The following is a 21,664-nucleotide window of genomic DNA, read 5'->3' as shown; positions in this document are numbered from 1 at the left end:
AGATCTGAAACGGTCATTTTGATTTGAACAGCTCTTGAAAGACTGAACAATAAATTCTAAGTAATTTTCAGACTTTCAGTCATTTTTTAGACTTATCCTATGTTTTAAATTCAGTGCTGTTCAGACCATTCGCATGAGTCAAGCTCTGTTCAGACAGTTCAGTAGTTCTTATTTACCTGTGCACATTAGCATCATACTGAATTGTCAGAAAAGCTACTGAACAGTACTGACTTGACCGCAAAGGGAATTGTCTGAACTGTACTGAATTAACTGAAGTGTTTAAGTCTGAAAATTGACTGGAAAACTGAACATGACTGAATACTAGTAAATTATTATTGTTCACACTTTTCAGTTGGCATAAAGATCAAAATGAACGTTTAAAACTAAAACTGTACTTCCTAGTGCTTTTTTTGCATTGGTGTTGTCAGTTTCTATTTGACGTATGAGTTTTAATGTTCCCCTGATACTTTCCGTCTCATTTTGACTTACAACTAGAAATTGATAGTGGAGATCGATTTAAAACTAAATTTACGTCAAAAGGGATACTATTAAAGTCAATTTTCCAATTGATAACTTTTCATCTTTATGAAGCAACATTCGATCAGTAAATCTTCCAGTTGATACGATATTCAAGGGCTTTCGTTTCTTTGATAGAGGGATACTGCTTTCAATTGTGCTATTGAAATAAGAATTTTAATGGACAGCTGCATTCATCAGTTTGAAAATTGTACAGACACTTTCATGTTTTGGTTCAACTTTGTGGAAAATCTTTGACACAGATGACCATGAATTTGATTTAATAGTCGTACTCATGATCCCCATTATTTTCCTTGCTTGTAGCACCAAACGCGACTAATCAACGGCTTTTTTATTTCTCCTTTTGCATCTTCTTACTTTACTTGTTATTCATTTCCAGCGTACAATGTTATAAACATAAGGAGATGTGGTATGAATGCCAATGATACAAGTTGAACTATCCACCTTATCCGGAAAAATTAGCTGTTTTTTTCTAAATATTGGAATGATTTCTGTTATTGATGAGGTATAATAAGAGCCCTTATTTTGCACCTGAACTGCAACAGTAGTAAAATTCGTCATTCCTTTCAAAATTACATTCGTTCTACTGATACATATATAAACTGATATAATCTGGTCACCACTACAGCGCTAAGAGTCAATTGTGATGTATCTATAACGTAACAAACATGATAAAATTAACTATATATTCAATTTAAAACATAAGTTTCTATAAATTTGGTTATTTGCGAATGCCTTACCTAATATAGACGATTGCTTTTACCAAATAACATTTATATAAGACACTCTGTAGCAAAATATCTGTTTGGGTAAAGTCTTGGCTCGTAGGTAAATATCAATGGCAGGATCTTAAAAGTGAACTTTTTCTGGCAAATTTTGAAGTTGAAAACTGAAAAAAATAACCTTTCAAAATGACTATTTTGCCCAACAAAGTGAAGGAAATAAACATGTACAAAAGTCAAATTAAAGCTGCAAAGCCGCCCAAAAAAGCGAGAGAAAACATCGTCCTTCCCCTCCCCGAATATTAAATGGTCGTCCCCTCGATTTACAAGTTTAAGTTTTAAAAAAGGGTGAATGAACATCTTGGTTTCAATAAAATTTTCAAAGATTCTCTTTTTATTTGAGAATGAGAAATCAATGTTGTCCGATCAGTTATGGTTACCGTTTCTGTATTTCCTCTGACATGTTAAATGTCATATACAAAGGACTTATCAATTTGTGTACAAAAGATGCAGATTTAAAAAAGAGAGGCGACAGATACCAAAGGGACATTCAAACTCATAAGTCGAAAATAAACGAACAACGTCATGGCTAAAAAGAAAAAGACCAAAAGACAACCAACAGTACACAAAACACAACATAGAAAACCAAAGACTGAGCAACACAAACCCCACCAAAAACTGGGGTGATCTCAAGTGCTCCGGAAGGGTAAGCCGATCCTTCTCCGCTTATGTTGATACTTGTAGGGATGACATGAAGACAGACGTGTGCATTATTTAAGGGGAACACCTCTCTTTTAGTTTGGAAATTCTTCAGCTCTTTCATAACATTAAAGATACCAATTTCACTGTACCAGATGTTCAAATAGACAATTAATGTCTCTGATGTGATGCTCAAAACTATTTAATAATCCAAAACTTTATATAAACGTTAAAGAGTTGATAAAACCAAATAGGACCAAAAGTATTGCCAAACCCAGACAAGGAACGAGAGCTTTGCACGAGGGAGATAGATACATTCCTTAAATTAAAATTATTACAGCAAAATTCCATCAAACCATTTCGGTATTTTCATGCCAGTACCGAAGTACTTTCTATTTAGATGATGATACCCTCAGGGACCAATAGTTCATCAGCAGAGGTATCGACCCAGTGGTAGTAATTAAGTTAACGGTACCAATTTACTGCAGCGTGCGCGCATTTCGACAATAAATGTCTCTCTCGTGATGTTCAAGTCCCAAATATTTGAAAATAATAAACCTTATATAAACGTTGAAGGGTCGATAAAACTAAATATGACTTAACATTGATTATATATTACTGAAAGGATCGAACAACTTTAATATGAACTTCAAATAGTATTGAATCAATCGTACAACCATTATCATCATCTAATGTCATTTAAAGGGAACAAATGCAATGTATGAATATTACGGAATTAAATTCATACATCTGCATGCGGTAGAGATTATGCACGCATGTGATTTCGATTATGAAATATGGTTTTATATTAAAGTTGATGGTCCAACATTTACATAATAAAATTGAGTGAGAGGATCTTAATGATCGGAATGGCCTTTAAAAACACACTATAAACCCAATAAGGAAGCGAATAAGCAACTTACAAAAATTAAATAGAAAAAGATGTTCTTTTACTTGTTAATTGCTTTTAACATTTTCCTTGATATGTGATAATGGTCATAAACATATATTAAATGTTTCTGTCAATATGTGCATGTATATCTATAGAAAACATGCGTTGTATCTAAAACCTAATGTGTACAAGTTTAACCTTTCCAAAAAGGTACGGAGTGATTCGCAGATTTATAAATTAACGTCATCTTTTGTTTTTGTGATTTTGTTTCAGAGAAAAAAATAGTTTTTTTTTTAGAAGTAATTGTTATCTTTTTTAATTTTGGATACTTTTATTTGGGTTTCAGTTCAATTATTATTATTAGATGCGACCAGGAAATAGGCTCCGTTCTGAGGGGCACGGAAAAGAGACTGTAACAGGAAAATATAATAATAAATAGTTAAACTAAAAATACGATAAGACGAGAGAGGTTATATATGGATCTCCTTGATTAGACTGACACAAGATACATAAATCTGACTGAATATTTGTACTCTCTCTAATAAATTGTTTATGTAAGGTACAAGTAAATTGATAATGTTGACATCGATGCTTTAAATTTACCGTACTTACAATGTTGACGTTATATACTTGTGTGCTGCTTGTTTTATAAAGGGGCTTTGGTAACCATGTCTGGACCTGCGTATCTGCATGTAATTGATTGAGGCAAATGTATACTGAAGCATAACTGATCATCCCCTAAAGTCAATGAAGCCAACAAAAGTTTGATGAACATTTTCCTTGTTCAATTAAAGTTATAGAATTTCAAAGTATCGAAAAACAGGAAGTGGCTACAAGGTATAATTATGTAAACATTGCTGACATGCTACAATTCAACATAATCAAGCTGCAGACCAAATATAAAATCAATCCCTTCCATAGTGGCCAACTAAAATTTGACGAAAACTTTCCTTGCACAATTAGTGTCTTTAAATTTCAAACCATCGGCAAACAAGAAGTGGAGGCACGGCAGATGTAAAAATTGCTTACACGCTACAACTTAATTTTATTTAGCTGCAGACCAAATATAGAAATGCATTCCCTTCCATAGAAACAAGAAACGTTTGGCGAAAATTTTCCTTGTACAATGAGTGTTGAAACAAAGTATCTGCTTACACGCTACAACTCAACATTATCACACTGCAGACTAAATTTAAAAGCACTCCCTTTCTTTGACTAAAGTTTTTTACCAAAGGTCTTTCGGACGGACCGACGGACGCAGATGTTAAATATCGTATAATAATATATCGGTAAGCATCAAGTTAACGCATCAGTGTGCAAAGCTACCATTTTTGAATGTTATATGTATTGACTGATGATATGATATTAACACCATGCATATCATATATAGGAAATAATGTGAATACAACTAAAAGTGTTATACTGATTGAAGCAAAGGAATATTTTAATGCGTAATGATAATGTTTAAATTTTGTTTGACTAGCAGTGCTTATCCAACAATTTGTGATCACATAGCAACAAATTCATCAATCAGGTCCCGAATACCCATACTGGCAGACCATCCGTATATAATTACTTCTCTCCTTTCAGCACATAGAGTCTTAGTTACACCAATAAGCAACCAATCAGAACTCACTGTTGTTTAGTTATAATTTCAAGATGGCATGTGTATTGACTGAAAGTAATAGCATACTAAAACATTTTATCAAAGTTGTTTGTAGGTTAATTTTTTGAGATTAGTACCGAATGATATGACAATTTTTAATACCGAGCTGCATTGTTCTGAACGCTGTTGTTCGGTCGTTAATTTTGAATCTATCTGTACACGTCATTATGGTTTCTTTTGAAAAAGTGAAAAGGTGAATAAACGAATACAATGAACCATTTTGTAACAATACACTATACAGCCACTTTCAAATGTACAAATTCATGTACAATCTTGCTTAACTACCAAAAACTAACTGCGTACCATTCTTTTTAAGAAACATGCATTATCAAAAATTTCTCAAAACGCGGTATGAAAATAATTTACTTGGTTGGTTAAACAAATATGTCGACATTCTGTTTCTTCTTCCAGTAAGCGGCCACCGTCAACTGGTTGACTATCTTGCCACATTTTTGGAGTGCGCGCATGAAAACAATTTTAAATTTAATAACAAAAACAAAAACTGGGTGTTTAGTTGGTTAATAAATTATCAAGAAATTGGTGTTTTTATAACGGCCCTCGGAGGCTGTAATAGTCCTCGGCGTTGACTTCGGAGCATTACAGACACCCTCAGACCATTATTATTGTATATATATATATATATATAGATACAAGAAGATGTGGTATGAGTCCATTAAGTCAATATTATATTATCATGAACTAAATCGATAATGTTTGAAATTTTGCTATTTTAGTACATTTTTTCTCTCAAAGGCTGACATTAATAAAAGCTGTAATACAATTGTGGTCAACAAAGAATGTGTTTATCTTACACCTGGAAGTAATTTTTGTTATTTTGATACGTGACTTTACGCATAAAGAATTTTCAGTTTCTATTTTATTCCCAACTTAATCAATACTATGAAAAACGTCCGCATTTTGTATTATATATATAAAAATAATGTATACATAACTTACTTTAAAATTACCCCTTTACAACGGGGGCAAGGTTAGCGTAGTACCAACATCGCGTCATCAAAGTTATTTAATATATACAAACAAACATCATAAAATTGCAATAAAACCTATAACGAGATAGTAGCAAATATGTAAAAGTCTTATAAATTAAATTACAATAACGCTTAAAAGCATAATATCATTGGTTTTATCGAGAAAAAAGTACATTACAACATGAAATTAAATCTAGCATAGTTTTATTATTGACGTTCACTTTGATATATATTACATAAATATAAAATTAAGGAATGTGCTATGATTGCCAATGAGACAGTTATCCACCAAAGTACAAATAAAGTGGATGTAAGCAATTATGATAGAAAAATAAAGGATATGGGGTATCAGAAAATCAGTACATGCACAGCAAAAACCACACAAAAAGCAAAGGAACAGCGCTTTTATTAGTGTTCTTCGTCTCATAGTCACAGTGAGGCGTGAGGCCTTCAACACAGAGCAAAAAAAAATCTCACCTCACTGCAAGATTAAGACGGCCCCAAGCATCGGTTTGAGCGGAATTGTTTGCAAAATAATTCGGATAGACTTTGTAAGATGTAACACCACCAAATCGGGCCCGGTCAAAAAGAACAAAATGGAAAATAGTACATATTTAAAACAAAAGAGTACCTACGCATAGGTGTAAATATCAAACTTTGTAGAATATATTTTGGTAATTTAGGTATCAAATGAATGGCGAAGGACTGGTGATTCTTGTAGAACACATTTTGACTGATAATTTTGAATGATACAAAGAATGTATGGATGAATTTTAAAATTTAGAGGATATATATTACCTGGTTCTTAGATGTGAAGAACCTGGTTTGGTGTATCCAAAGTACCGGTAACCAGTACGGTCTGATATGTAAATAACGGTATAATAATCCCGCCCCCGTAATATGTTAGAAAGGGAAAATTTAACGTGGATAGGAATGGAGGCCAAAAATGATGTGCGTCTTATCAAAATTTTAGTACACAAACTGGCCTAAAATTGAGAGAATGATGTGGCACACATAAGAGAAGTTATCTCAAAAATAAATACACCATTACATTAAAAATACAGAAGATAAAAATGAGAATGGAAACGGGTAATGAGTCAAAGAGACAACAACCCGACCAAAGAGCAGAAAACAGCCCAACACAGCGAGAAAAATTCCGCACCCGGAGGCGGGCTTCAGCTGGCCCCTAAACAAAAATATATTATAGATCAGCGAAAATGGACGTCACACTTAACTCCGAAACATATAAATGAACCAAAATTAAAAAACAAATACAAGACTAAAAAGGCCAGAGGTTCATGACTTGGGAAAGGCGCAAAAATGCGGCGGGGTTAAACATGTTTTGTGAGATCTCAACCCTCCCCTATACCTCTAGCTAATGTAGAATAAACAAACACACAGCAATACGCAGGGTAAAATCCGTTTAGAAATAGTCCGATTGCGATGTTAGAATAGGTAACAGAAGAAACTAAGCAAAATGACAACGATCAGCATAAATTAACAAAGGACTACTAGCAGTTACTGACATGCCAGCTCCAGACCTCAATTAAACTGATCGAAAGATTATGTCTTCATCATATGAAAATCAAGCACAATCCCTCCCGAGGGGTTTAGTATCATACCATCGTCAAATATACGAGAAGAACATAATCCGTATCATGCCATCATCTGGTTTTAGAATAAATTTGGTTATTTTTTATGCAAAGACGTCCCTATGAGTGAATCAATATTAATTCCAAAAATGCCATCTTTAATGACCTGACAAATGAATTGTTCACGACTTACAATCAATCTTAGTCGTAAGTTTTTTTTGTAAAACCGACACTAGTATCGTAACTATATCCCTTCTGAATAAGTCTGTTTGAAGGTTTGGTTAGCTTTTGAGGTGAATGACGAAATGTTTGTGTAGAATATTACCATATAAGATGGGATGTGAAATACGCGAACGTATAAGATGTCTGCACGTTGATTTAATATATTTACGAATGATGTCCTTGTACCGATGATAACATTTAGTAAATGTTTTGACAAGTTTGTGATATCGAAAACCTTGGTGTAATAATTTTTCAGTAATACAGATTTCTTTCGTTACTGAAATCAAATACATTGTTACGTTCACGAGCGAATCGAACACGTTGAGATATATAAACACCATAAGATGGTGACAAGAGAACGTCACCATCTAAAAATTGATAATTAACAATAGGAAATGAAAAATCATCTCTTTTTTCTTAAATTTTGGTATTAAGCTTCCCGTTAAAGGTATAGATACCAGGCATGGGGTAATGCAAATGTGTAATTGTAATGCATGGTAATGCATTACATTTTCCCAAGTAATTGCATGTAATGTGTAATGCAGGATTTTTAGCATTACATGTAATTGTAATATAATGCATTACTTTAGCAAAAATCTGTGTAATTTCATGCATTACATTGCATTGCATGGCATTACTTTTTTTGTATACTATATATATTTAACAGATTGTTGGAGATTTAACTAAAATAGAATTGAAGATTTCTTGATTAACTCAGAACATAATCATTTAATTAAAATATTGAATTTCTATTTACCATTATTTTTCACACTTTACCTAAATCACCAGAGGGAATTTGGAGTTTAATCCTTGCCCCCCGATAGAACTTGAAAAAAATATTTAATCTACTTCAATGAAAAGTAATCACTTTGCAGTAGAATTTGATATTTTGAAGATATATGTCGAACTCTCTACATCATTTTGACTTTCCTGGAAATATTGATAACAAGAATACAAAGTTCAAGGCAAAATGCAAACATTGCTTTTCTTTTATATCTGGTAGTCTGAAGATCAAATTTTGTAACTCATCTTAATGTAAGATTTTCAATAATTAAGATATTATATTAATATGTAAGAAATATTTCACAAATATATCAATAAAAAATAAAAATAAAATTTGTATAAATACTAGCATGTCCAAATTACAATTTTAAAAGAATAACACAACACTGTATATCAGACACACTGAGTTATCTTTTTTTAATGTCTTTTTATTTCATTCTATTTCCTGCATTTTCCTGCATAAACAAAAATTATATATGAAAAGCTATATACTGTAAAAGTGTTCCATTGTTGTCAAAAGATGAATGTATACCTCGTCTTGATTAAATAACAGATAATTGAACATTGTCATAAAACACTTATTTGTTTGTTTTACAATCAATCTTTTCTCCATTTGTCATAAATTAAGCTCTATGTTTATTACATAATAAGAAAAGATTAGTAAATATTTTGATTGAAATTAAAAAAAAAAAAAAAAAAAACAAATAAAATTGAGAATGGAAATGGGGAATGTGTCAAAGAGACAACAACCCGACCACAGAACAGACAACAGCAGAAGGCCACCAACAGGTCTTCAATGCAGCGAGAAATTCCCGCACCCGGAGGCGTCCTTCAGCTGGCCCCTAAACAAATATATATACTAGTTCAGTGATAATGAACGCCATACTAAACTCCAAATTGTACACAAGAAACTAAAATTAAAAATAATACAAGACTAACAAAGGCTAGAGGCTCCTGACTTGGGACAGGCGCAAAAATGCGGCGGGGTTAAACATGTTTATGAGATCTCAACCCTCCCCCTATACCTCTAGCCAATGTAGAAAAGTAAACGCATAACAATACGCACATTAAAATTCAGTTCAAGAGAAGTCCGAGTCTGATGTCAGAAGATGTAACCAAAGAAAATAAACAAAATGACAATAATACATAAATAACAACAGACTACTAGCAGTTAACTGACATGCCAGCTCCAAACTTCAATTAAACTGATTGAAAGATTATGTCTTCATCATATGAATATATGAAAATGTATTTTTATAAAAGAAAAGTTAACATTAAGTAAAAATATGTATTAAACTACATCTCTATAATTTCTTTTTATAGAAAACACAGAGATATATACATTAATACCTTAAAACCAAAGACAGAAGAGCAATCAACTTTGATAGGTTTTGTTTAACCTGAGACTATAGTTAAGTAGTCTCAGGTTAAACAGACTGGAAATCAGAAATATCATATAAATGATCCTAATCAACAACAAAAAAATCAGAATAGCTGGTAACGTATTCAGGCCTGATAGAATGCGAATGAAGGATGACGCAATTGAAACCCTAATGATGCTGAAATGCAATGGTCGTATTGAATAGACTTTTTACATATATACTTATACATATTATGTTCAATGCATGGAACAGTTACTGAATATGCTTTTGTGACTTTATGTTGTTTTTCAAAATGTCTGAATTTTCTTTTCACTTGATGATAAAATTTACAAATGTAATGTGTAATTCAGTGCATTACTTTGCAAAAGTAATTGAAATGCAATGCATTACATTGATAAATTCATGTAATGGTAATTGTAATATAATGCATGGTTTTGTCAAAGTAATTGTAATGTAATGCATTACATTGCAATGTAATTCGCCCCATGCCTGATAGATACATGTATCAAGATCCAGGAAATGGCAGTGTTCATTTTTAGTATTAGCTTTATTTAAAGTCAGTTCAGCGCTGCAGGATAAATCACTTTGTAGAAAAATCAAAACTTTAAACAGATTCGAAATCACCAATATTAGCATGCAATTTATCAAGTTCTTCCAAAAGTAATTAATTCCACTATTTTCAAAGGTCTTATTTGAACATTTATTAGAATAGACAGTTTAGTAGTGAAACAATGGTTTAAAGGCGGAATAAATCTATATTTGTAAGGTGTTTTGTGCAGCTTCGGAAGCCAGTACATAGTTGGAACTTTCATGTTATTCGATTCTGCTTGTAAAGAGGTAGCTAAAAGTTTATGTTTGTTACAGATTTCATTTTCCGAAAATTGAGTCAGTTGGAATGTTGGCGAATTAGTGATTTCCTTTTGCAGAACCTCAATGTAAAATTTACGTCAAACAATAATGATATTATTGGCAACCTGATCAGCCGGGACAAAAACAAATTCCTTGGCGAGTTCTTTTAGCTTGTTTGATACGTGAAATAGGCTATTATGGTTGTTGTTAGGAGTAAAATGTTCTTTAAAATGTTTAATACGAATATCAAAAGACTTGGGGTCAATTACATTGGAAGGCAATTAATTAAATTACACATTACATTGCAAAAGTGATCAATTACATTAATAACCATTACACAGTTTTTGAAATGTAATTATTTAAATTACAATTACTTTACTAAAGTAATTAATTAAAATTCACATTACATTTTATCATAATTTTATTAAACAATATATATATAGCATGTGTAAAATATTCATGTAAGCTTACAACATAGTTTTAGCATTGCATTTGATCATCATTAGTTGTTTAAATGTTTTGTCATTTAGCCTGCATCTCTCTTGTCTGAACACTTTGCCAGCAATTCTAAATAGTCTTTCAACAGAAGCCGATGTGGCAGGTATTGCTAGATGCTTTCTGGCTAATGTTGAAAGATGAGGGTATTTGTTGCTATTAACTTGCCAATACATTAAGGGGTTTTCTGACATCTCAGAGATGTAGTCATTAACTTTAAATAAATATAAAATTATAAATAAATTACAAATTTCTCCATTTTTTTTTACTTTACAAATATTAAAAAAATATGCTTGTCACAATATTGAAAATAATTTTAGTACAAAAAATGTATAATGTCTAAATATTCCCCAATATTTTGCTAATTAGATAAAATACATGTAAATATGGCATTGTCCCTAGGCTGTTTTATTACACATATTAATCTGATGAATTGCCATTTGTTTTTAGAGCTGATAATTTTTATTTCTATAAACCTTTTGTGTTTACTAATTTGACAAAATGTTTGTGTGCAATGATTTAAAACTCTTAATGAAATGTCTAAGAAAGATTATTCAACAGTGTTTACACATTTTCTTCACCATACATATGTAACAGCCACTATGTTCCGTCAGTTATTTTGTTCCGGCGGAACTTTTCAACTAGTTAATTCGTTCCGATGGAACTTTCCAACTAGTTGTTTTATTCCGAGTGCAGTCGAAAAGTTCCGGAAAAAAGTAGCTAGTTGAAAAGTCCCGGACAATGTAGCTAGTTGAATAGTTAACCCTAACCCTAACCCTAACCCTAACCCTAAACTAACCCTAACCCTAACCCTAACCCTAACCCTAACCCTAACCTAACCCTAACCCTAACCCTAACCCTAACCCTAACCCTAACAAAGAGGAACTTTGTGACTAGTTGATAAGTTCCGTTTGACTTTTGTGGCTAGTATCTTTGTTCCCCTTTGAAAAGGTTCATGACTTTTGTATGTGTGTATTGTATTTTGTTATTAAGTCGATTTGAAAAGCTCACTAGAGCTTGTGTTTATATAGTTTATGGAATATCGACTCTAAATAAAACTTTGAATCTTGAATCTTGAATGAATCTTTAATATGTTGCTCTTTTACTTTGCATCAATTCTCCAAATGGAACTTTGTGACTGGTTGATAAGTTCCGTTGGAACTTTTGGGCTAGTTTGTTAGTTCCGGTTTTGAATTATTTGCCAAAGAGGAACTTTGTTGCTAGTTGATAAGTTCCGTTGGAACTTTTCAACTAGTCACTTTGTTCCGTTGGAACTTTTAAACCAGAGGAAGAACAAAGTAACTAGTTAATAAGTTCCTTCGGAACTTTTCGGCTAGTTAGTTCTTTCCGCCCGGAACTTTCCAACGTCGGAACAAAAGAGCATTTACACATACATGTATTGATGGTATGTATATACATGTATAGCGGATTAGCCTAGGTTTTTTTAATAAGGTGATTAATTACTAATCAATCTATTTAGTTAAAGATCTTTCTTAAAATTGAACAACACTAAGATATTATTCTCACAAATTTGTTTTTTTAATTATGACTATTAAGCAAACATATCTGTATGTCAAGTTGATATATTATAAAATTAATATTATTTTAAAATTAATATTAACATAATTTCTTACCATTTACACCATAAAAGTACATGTAATTGAAAAGTAATTTAACATCACATGTTTTTTTCATTGTATCTACCAAAGTTCAAATGCAGTGGATGTAAGCAATTATAGGCAACCGTACGGCATTCAACAATGAGAAAAACCCATACCGTATGGTCGTCTATAAAAGGCCCCGACATGAAAAATATGAAACAATTCAATTGAGAAAAATATCGGCCTAATTTATAACAAAACAATTTAGCGCTTTTATTGTAGTATGTCAAGCTTAATATTATAATAAGATATACAAACTCAAAATTCGTCATACAGTTAATAATGTTATGATTTTGAAATATATTAATTATTGAATATTTGAATAGTAAATTTCTATTAAGTGAAAATAAACTTTTAGACAAAATTAAGAGATGCCTTTCCAATTTTGTCTAGATTATAACCTAACACAGAACAATGCATTTAACCCAGGGCACCTATCATGAAGTATATGTAAAAAGCAGATATCAACTTTTAAACTATCGAAATTAGAAAATTGTTTTGTCGTAGAAAAATTGAAAAAGATGGAAAGTTTAACATTACGTGAAAAATACTTTTACACCTAAATATTTTCAGGTGCATGCATTTGATGAACATAATTTACATAAATTTATAACTGTGTAATTATTTAATATTATATTTCACCAGGAGTTATTAAAGTTAAATTGTCACTACATGTATTATGCAGTGTTATGATGTAACAGACCACATTACATGTTGTGTTCATTGGTCAACTTGAATTTGTTTACAAACAAGTCTAGCCCTCTGTTTCAAATAAAAATATCAAACTTTAAAACAAGTTCAAGTTTATATTTGTTTAAAAATTTTCTATGAAGAACACTTTCTGTTTTGGATTTAAGAATGCACGTAATTTTTAATTTACGAATACGTGCACTGAATATATTTAGCATGAATTGTTTTACATATACATGTAACACTTAATTTTTATTAGAGATATGTAGACACAATAAAGTCGTTGTCATTTTTGTTTCTTGCACTTAAAAATGCATTCACCTTACAGTAGCTCAATTGTTCTTCTTAAGACAAGCAACTCTGTTTTCCCGTTGATTGATAGTCATATCAAGCATCTGGGTATTCACACATGATCAGCGACCCGGACACATTTATTTTTAAAATATGAGTAGGGAAAATAAATTAAAAATTGATTACTATAATTTAAGAATGTAAATACCTATCATTTACAAGACACATTACTTCCTTTTAAGTATCCACTAAAATTTTAAGCAAGCAAGACTGAAGTATCGAATTGCCTTCTTTGATCTTCTTTGCTCCAGGCATCCACAACTGATCTATAGAATGCAAGTAAATAACTGTCACAGAGTACAAATGCTATGCAGATAAAATGTTTTTCTCGTATCTTATTGTGTGCTTATTGATACGAAATTTTTATATTTGTTCAGCTTTGTACTTATAACTTTTCCTCAATCACTGTTTACTTATACTAGTATGACTGGGTAGGTACATGGGTACTTAGTCTTTGCAAAATTGGCATGTATTGTACTACTGTTTAAATTGTCTTTTAAAGTGGGAAAAGGTCATTTTTCATTTCTGCGTTCTGCATGCTGTTGTTTATCACAGTTTGTCATTTTTGTCTTGTTTTAAACGTAAGGTATAAGACTAACTGCCAATGAATTGATATTACGGCTGTATTTTTATCATGGCTTATAAACATAAAAATTTGACAAACTGAACTCCTCCATCAAAGTGTCCTTTTCTGTCTATACTAATGTTTATATTCTTTTATTTTTAGTATTTTTCTCATATCTTTTCATAACAACGAAATAACGGAGGGTATTTTATTTTTACCCGGCTGTCAGTCCGTCCTTCATGGCTTTGTTTGTTGTCGCTAAGCTACAATGTAGCACCTTCCATTTTCTGTCTGATCCTCTGTAAAAATTACCGAAATTAGTTCTTTGCCAGGCCTTGGCTGGGAAAAAATCTTAACTTAGGTAGCTTTATGCATACGGGCCCTGTATATCACCTTTATTTTTCATTAGAACCTCAACAAATCTTTGGGAAAGTTTCCATAATCAAAACCTTGGCTAAGTTCTATTTTTTCGGGAAGGGTCATTTGGACTCTGGTGGAGAGTTCTCTCATTTGAAACCATAACACATCTCCTCAATTTATGTAATGTCTACGATACCGTATAATTTAATCCTCTAATTAGACCAAAGTTGATATGCAGAAACTTGCATTGCATATTACTCAGTTGAGTATCATCGTTGGTCAAGTTTATACAATAAGTCTTGATACTCAATGCTATTCAGGCCTTCAATATGATTGACAATACATAAATAGGGGTAACAGGAATCGCCAAACTTGTATGTATTTTTATTGATGACAACGTAGTTTATCCGTAAGAAGATAGAAATAACATAAACACAGCGAACGAAACATCAGAAATGGAAACCAAGAGGACATACCCAACAACTCTTCAGTAATATAGCTCTTTACATAATCAGGTATCGATACATCCTTGGCTAACTTTATTTTTTTAATCGTTCCTGGTGAATTCCACAAAGCGCTTTGAACGTGTTATTTTCATTTGAAAGTTCAAGATTTAATACAAAGTTTAAGAACTAGCATTTAAACAACGATTTAAACTTTAGCTTGATCAATGTGGATGTCCATAAAACAGGGTTCCAGGAAGTAAGGATTTATAAATTTGTCTCTGGATATGTTTACTTATCATGGATACCATGATTAAAATTGTGTACGCCAGACGCGCGTTTCGTCTACAAAAGACTCACAAGCGACGCTCGATTAAAAAGAAGTTAAAAAGTACAGCTTATTGATTTATCTGACATTCTTAGACAACAATAAATATATCTTGTGTTATTTTATTATAACATTTTTAATTTTTTATACAAGTATTTTTAAAAACTGTGATTGTCTTTTATAATTAAATGTGTGCCCATGTTCAAATTATTTATTAATTGGTTATTTTAACATGCATTCAATGGGAAATCATATGAAATTGAACGAAAAAAAAACCAGCTTCTCCTTTTATTCATTTAAGTTGTTCCAAGACATTCACACAATGTGAAAAAGAAAATATAGAAAAAAAGAAGGAATTGAGAATAAAAGTCGATGGCAATGGAACTCGAGCACTACTGCTGAAGTTGCATATATAAATAACATCATAATATAATCAGCTATTTTATTTATTAAGAAAGTTGGTTTTTATCAGTTACAACTCTTTTGAAACTACGCAATTTCATTTTATTTTGTGGCACTACAATATGTTCTTCCTAAAGGAATGGACAAGGAAGGAATACACTTTCCTCTTAAATCTGATTATGTAATATAACATCTTACGACAATCTTACAATCTAAAATATGTCAGTTTAGATAAATATAACAAGTTTGTTTGTCAACTGTTTGTTTAAGACAATGTTGATAGCTGAAAAAGTATGATATCATTCTATGTTTAAGACACTTTTCCTATTTGAGTGCATTAAAAGGATAAACATTAAACACAACCCTTGATCAGTAAGTTTTATCAAAAGGTGCATATCAGGTATCAGTCCATGCATGTTGCGAATGTATGAAGCACAGGCGTTTGTGGCATAAACAAACTTATCTTTTCCAATTTCTTGTTTCAAATTGGTGTATTTTCTTTATATATAATATATAGTATGTTGTGCGTTCTTGTCCTTGATCATACAATATTACAATATATGTAGTTTATGAGAATAGAGGGACAACACGTATAAACTACAGATAATGTAAGTTTGTATGGATAGGAGCAAGAAGTCATTTAATTAGGGAAAATAAGTTGAAAATTAAAGAAGATTTTATAAAAAATATCCGAAACAATTCTAAATAAAAAAAAGTGAAAAACGGGGGTCCGTGTGCAATACGCCTGTGTTCTGAAGCAGAAATAGACAAAAAGTAGTTTGAAAAAAATATTTTCTTCTTTAAATTGCATACTTATTACATACCTATGACATCATTATTAAACCAATGTGTTTGAGCTTAATTTGTAATGTTTTGCTAAATTTCTGCATACTTGTTTAGCAAAATGTTAATTTGAATTTCATAGAATTTTAGGGTCAATAATGAAGCCCGTTTTTAGCTTTTCATACATCTTGCGGAAACGCAATTCACTTTAAAAGAAATACAATTAAAAAGAAACGAAATAGCACAATAATACGACCTTATGGAACAAAATTAGACCAAAAAATAACCGAGAGTTTCAAACAGAACTGCAAAACGGATTTACATATTGAAATAAATTGGTCCAAATCGAACAAAATTGAATACATTAAAAATTGAACATGACGAAAATAGATGATTTTCTCTTTTTAATACTGGCCCAAGTAAAAATACGACTTAAAGCCAACATCTATTCAAATTACAACTAACCATAAAGACAAAGAAAGAAGCAAGATTCAACAAAACACCTCCTCCCCCCTCCCCCCCAAAAAAAAAATAGTCTAAAACAAAGAGTCTATGACAGACATAAAAAATAAAATCCAAGTAGTTTAAAACTAGGAATCTATAACAAACAGAGTAATTCAAAGGAAACAGACGAACGAAAAAAGTTCATTTACTGCTTTAGTTATTGCTACATGTACTTTATCAGCCGACAATGCGCATTTGGGAATAAACATAGTAATTCAATTCACATGCCTGCGGGTTCGCAGTTGTCTCCTTGTATAAATGAAAGGATTTGAGGAATGCATTAATGCCAGAACAACCTAACAAGACAAAAAAACATGTCTAGTTCAACAAAGGGTCTTCAAAAAAATGAAAAACACTTAGAAACTAAGAAGACACAATGGGGACAAAACAAATTATAAGTCGAAGAAAGAACAACACGACTAAAAAAGAAAGAAAAAAAAAAACAACAGAAAGACAAATAACATTCTTCAAATCACAACATTTATCAACCAAACCAAACCAAAATTGGAAGTGAAAACTCATGTGCTTCTCAAGTCGGCAGTTTCTGCTCTATTGGTGATACCCGTCGTGTTACTCCTATCATAATTCGTTGATGAATCATTACAAGCTGGTAAATTGTCTAATTTTAAGGCAGTAATAATGTGTTACGTTCGGTGATAATAATTGGGAATTGACAAAAAATACTCTGTAACATTCAACAAAACTATGAAAGCGTCCATCTATCATTCGACAAGACGACTAAACTTAACGTTTTACGAAACTTTGCTATAATAGCTTCAGTCGTCTATTCGAGAAATTATAATAGCAAAACGCAAGCCCTTTAACTTTGTTTCAGGTCGAAAACAATTGTTCTACGAACAAGTGTGATTGGCATGTTGCTACACATGAATGGAAAGTTCACAAATCAAGAATTGCATTATTTTTGTATTGTTAGGTTTGACTTTACACCTATTTTCATCGTCATTTTAAGGTGTCAGTCAAGATAAGAAGCAGACTTGTCATTGACTGGAGACTGTTCAGGAGAGAATTTGTGAACAAAAAATAAATAAGAATGCAAATATTTGATGCTATAAAAGAGATGGAAATGATTAATAGAAGATTGTCAATTAGACAGGAAATTTACTCATATAGAGGGCACGAAATGAGCTTCAATAAATAAAAAAAGCCAATTTAATTTCCCATACGGGTTCCAACCTACAAAACAGTGAGATTTGATTGGTTTTTGTTTACCTAACATCCGGTGTCAAATACAACATTTAATATATATAATTCATGATAAAAGAAATTTAATAATTAACGGAATAGGAAGGTTTTTGAAAGTAGGTCGACTGGGCGAGAATTTCGATTGCAACTGTAAAATGAAGGTTTATTTAAAAGGGGTAGCAATTTTTCCTTGCAACAGGTCACCAACTGACCCCTCAAAGAGTTCTTGCGTGGAATTTAAATTGCAGAGAGAGTGACTTTCTCTACATGAGGCATATACGGTTTTACGTCCCCATTCCGACCGATCTTGGCTGCGTATTTATACACTTCAAACAACTAAAAGGACGCCCCACTTTTGCAAATGTTTTACTGTCAAACTGAGGAGACTAATTAAGGGATGACCATATTTCTATACCCTGTCAAAGGTTGGAAAAATAAAAGTAAGAAGTTATAAAAAAGCAGTCACAAGTCTAAAAAAACAGATTACACATGATGTTATGTACGATAGATGTCCTTCTTAAATAGATAATAGATTACTTTCAAATTATGTAATATATTAAAGAAGAAAAACTCATAGGCTTTAATTTAATATGTTCTCTTAACAAATCAATGTGAACAGTGATAAAGTAAATATTTGACCAATATAACATGTGTTTTAATATTGAAAGACGCAACATTGTGACGGAAAAAAATTTCCGAATTTGTTTTAAAAGAGACGAAAAAATAAGTCTGCTTTCGTATCCATAAATGATTGTTTTGAACAACTTGTACAAGTTTAATGAATAAAAAGTTAATAAATGATAGTATAATCAATTCCATTAAAAGCAGCAAACCAGGAAAACCTTGCCGACGTCCGTTTACAACGCTTCAGTATTTAATGATATCCAATGATAACTGCTTCCTGGTATGAATTTTAATAATTGAAACTATTTGCTATGAATTCTTCTATAAATTACAGACTTAAAACATAATTGCTATGATCTTAATACATGTAATAGTTATGAAATTCTATTCGATTTTCAAATATAATAGTTATCTCCTGTAGTTTATATCATAGCGAACGTCTTCTTTGATACGATATTCAACACCTCCCAATTTAGGTACATTATAAACAATAGTTGAGTATGGTGATTGTACATGAATAAAAGGAACTTGACTTGAACTTGGCACCCTACATTTTTCGAAATGCAATTGAACCAACAAAAAGAATCCAAATTATAAAAATAAATCGACAGAATTATTCTGTTCTAAAGTTTTCTTTGGGCATACCATTACATAGTTATTTTTTGTTCAATGTTCATGGCATTGTTGTTTAAAATGTAATACACGCAGAGTTCGTTACTATAGTGTCAGAAGGTGTGTTTTTTTAAATCAGATTTAGAGTGCATTTCTTTCTAACACAAACGATACAAACGGCTAAGCGCGCACATGTTTTGATCATTTGTTTCTAACATACGTTTGCAAAGTTTACCTAAACTTTGACAAACTATGCACTCGCTAAAACTGCGTCTACAGTTTGTCGTTCATCGTTTGTTAGTACAAACGCTACATTTGTTTCTAACTTCAGCCTGATTAAACGATGTGTTTGCTTCAACTTTAGTAATAAGTCTGTTTACCAGCAACATTTGCATGCATTATTGAAAGTTCAAACAGGGTCAGTAAACACTGATTAAACGCTGTATTTGTTTCTACTTTTGTAGCGTTTAGCAAACGATAACAAACGGCACACAACGTTTAAAAATTTTAATTAGAAAGAAATGTACCCTTAGAGTGCATTTCTTTCTAGCACAAATGATGCAAACGACTAAGCGCGCACATGTTTTGATCATTTGATTCAAACATACGTTTTCAAAGTTTACATAAACTTTGACAAACTATGCACTCGCTAAAAATGCGTCTGCAGTTTGTCGTTTGTCGTTTGTTAGTACAAACGCTACATTTGTTTCTAACTTCAACCTTTAATATATTAAAATCAATCGGGTCCAGGACCAATCCAGTATATCTTATTATAATCCTTCGTAATTCATCCATTTTCTATGTGCATATATTTAGAGTAATTTAGAGCTGGTATAACTCTGTGAATGATACATATTTTTTTCTTGTGGAATACATTTTTCATAATTCATACTTGCATGCTTGTAGTATGCGACTTATGTGTGTATTTTAAGAATAGAAATTCATATCTGGTATGTGTTTTTATTACCAGTATTACAAAGAGGTGTTTCGGTTATGGTCATGTAGACCTAGGCCTATCCTCATCAAGTATCCCCTATTTTTGACCTTTCTTGTAATATTTTAGAATGGTTCGAATTTGATTTCACTTATGGGGATACATCTGTTTACCAACAACACGTGCATGCATTATTGAAAACACGGATTAAACGATGCATTTGTTTCTTCTTTTGTAGCGTTTAGCAAACGATAACAAACGCCACACAATGTTTACAAAATTTTGGTTAGAAAGAAATGCACTCTCTGAGTATAGATTGAGATTGCGTTTAGTAACTGCGAGAATTCTCTGATACAGTATTATGGAGTAATGTTTTACTTCTTCCCATGATGTTTTGTTTTCTCGTCTGTTATTATGCGTTTATTATAATGTTGATAAGTCCTTAAGATTAGTTGTTATCTTTACCTGTGTCGTAATTTTTTTTTATATATAATTCTATTGAAATCTGTGTTACATTTTTAAAAGCACTCATTGAGCCCTGCAGTTTTACAAAATAAAAAAATGTATTATACTATTTGTCATGAGTAATAACACTTGATGTAACTGTAACAAAATAAAAGCTAAAAAATAAAGTATATACATGTAATAACTTAAGCGTAATCAGATGATTGAACTATGACTGTGAATTAGCATAGACAAGTATTGCCAGACAAGTCTCATACTTATATATCAATCGCTATTTTGAACCTAAACTATATGATTTTGTTATTAGTACAAGATTCGATTTTTTTAAAATATATTCAATATAAGGAGCAATTTGACCCTTCTGTTTCCGAAAAAAAAAAAGTTTCACAAACCAATTCGCAGAAAACTTAAGATTGAGTAAAATAAACACCACAAATCATATTTTGCCATATCAGGTGCTTTGTTATGATAAGTATAACCTGTCTAACCAGTGGCATCTGCCGTGTTGCTCATAGCCAGTGATAACTCTTATCCGTTGAAATCATTATTGGGGAAAGGCTGTTGGTTGCTTAACGTCCAGTGGTAATATTTCATGCATGTCCAGGACGATGAAATGTGAATGGGGTTGTGGTGATGATAATTGGAACATATATGTGGTCAATTGTTAACAAATCATAGATGTTTCCGTAAAGATGACTGATTTTATCATGAAGAACCATTGGTTAAGAAGCTTCCTTGTTAGCACCAATCCTCCATAGATTAAATCTTGGTGGGAAAAAACGGCATTGAATATGATGTTAACTTGGAAATACGCACTAAACATTCTTGTGCTGCTGAAATTTTGCTGCATAAAATAAAATGTTCACAATTATAAGTATGTTTTCCTGTGTGTATTTATGAAAATTTATTTA

This window comes from Mytilus californianus, unplaced genomic scaffold, assembly GCF_021869535.1.
Source record: "Mytilus californianus isolate M0D057914Y unplaced genomic scaffold, xbMytCali1.0.p SCAF_2, whole genome shotgun sequence".
Lineage (NCBI taxonomy): Eukaryota > Metazoa > Mollusca > Bivalvia > Mytilida > Mytilidae > Mytilus > Mytilus californianus.
Note: the sequence above shows the minus strand (reverse complement) of the source record.